Source organism: Nannospalax galili, unplaced genomic scaffold (assembly GCF_000622305.1).
Source record: "Nannospalax galili isolate Female #2095 unplaced genomic scaffold, S.galili_v1.0 scaffold449, whole genome shotgun sequence".
Taxonomy (NCBI): Eukaryota; Metazoa; Chordata; class Mammalia; order Rodentia; family Spalacidae; genus Nannospalax; species Nannospalax galili.
The window spans coordinates 1,381,850-1,383,572 of NW_008360312.1; the positions used below are offsets into that span (position 1 = coordinate 1,381,850).

General features: G+C 46.4%; 1 pseudogene; it reads right to left on the minus strand.

Moving 5' to 3' along the window:
• Window positions 1-241: 241 nt before the first annotated feature.
• Window positions 242-1,723, minus strand: part of LOC103727096 — a 5,516-nt pseudogene continuing 4,034 nt past the window's right edge.

Below are 1,723 nucleotides of genomic sequence, written 5' to 3' on the forward strand. Positions count from 1 at the left end.
TACAGTGATTTAACAGAAGTAGGGGGACTATCATACAGGAAGAGAATATGGGGAAGGATAATTGACACTAAAGGCCTCTTGAAAAACCATATGGATACAGCTGCAGAAGCTCCGTCTGTCTGTCTGTCTGTCTGTCTGTCTGTCTCTCTTTTGGTAGGTGTGTATGTTTTTTTATTATATTTATGTTTAATACAGTTTCTATGTTCAATACTGTTACTATCCAAGGTGAATCATGTCTGCCTCACATTGAATTGTTCTTCTTCTGCAGATTGTATATCAGGGAAGGAGGCTTCTTGGTTTTATAGGCCGCACTTTTCTTGAGGTGCTCTCCTTTGATGTTAACGATATGTGGCAAGAGAGGGGGCCGAGTGGTCAGAACTGTTCCTTCTGGTGTGTAAACTCGGAAACGCAATGTGTCCCTAAAATAAGGTGTTACTGCAACCCAACCTGCAGAGGAGAACTTGATGTCAGCCACTGCCACAGACTCTTCACCTCCTTTTAATGTAATGTCTTCAGCAGTAAGAAGAGGAAACTGCTCCATTCGTTCTTTTCTGCCCATTGGAACCAGCAGTAACTCATGACCCACGTGCTTCTGATACACAGCATCTGCCCTGTCCAAAGAAGTCATATGCACCGGGAGGAAGTTGGAAGCCACAACTGTAAACCAAGCTATGTGGCCTACAGCACCCAAAAATAGAACCATTCCAGTTTGAGCACAAAAGTTCTTGGTATAATGGAACGTGTTGGCAAAACATGTACTTCTTTTTCTGTTAGAGGGTTTAAAATACAATTTTCTTTTGTAATTCCAAGAGTGTCAAAAAACCAGTGGGCATCTTTCACATCTTCTGGGGTCAATTCTACTCCTGTGGTGGATTTGTGAACAGCCAAAACAGGTTCATTTCCCATGTCATAGGCAAGTGAGCCAGCATCACATTCAAAGGGAACTTCATCTTTCTGTTCTATAGAATGTAAGAATGTTCTTCCAACTCTTCCTACTAAGTAACCTTGCCTTTTCAATTGAGTAAGCTGACTTTGTTCTTGCTCACTAAGATCTTCAGCTTTGGCTGCTGCTTTTTTAAGCCTGTTTTGTCTTTTGAACATTCTCTAAGGTGTTGGGTTGGAAATAGGAAACTTAAGAAGGTTTAATGTAGTACCTGGCCCAGGGGAGATAGTGGCCTTGTCAATGGCTTTGGAGTCCTTGGCCATGCAGTAATCGGACTCCAGAAGTGTGTTAAAGAGAGTTGACTTGCTGGCATTGGTGGTGCCCACCAGGTAGATGTCACCAGGATAGTGCCAGGAGTGCGGAAGAGCATAGACAGTTCTTCAACTCCATAGCCAGTCTTGGCGCTGATCAGTCACACATCCCTGACCACCATGCCGGACCTGTCTGACTGACTCAAATTCTCCTCTGCATTCAGTGGCTCATCCCCAGTGGGGTGCTGTGGTCCCTATAGTGGTCAGGGGCTACCAGGAGTCCGGCGCTGATGCAGTCATCTCCAGTCGTTTCCGTAGCTGCTGCAGGTAGCCGGTGCGTCCTGGAGCAGCAGGTCTACTTTGTTCCCCAGCATGAAGAGCTGCTTGGGGCCCACGAGTACCAGGAGTTCAGGCAGCAGGGCATCCAGCAGATCAAGCAGGTCCACCATGTAGAGCACCAGGGCCCACCCCAGCTGGCGCAGCGCAGAGCTGACCAGCTGCAGGTACTGCTCACGGATATATATATATA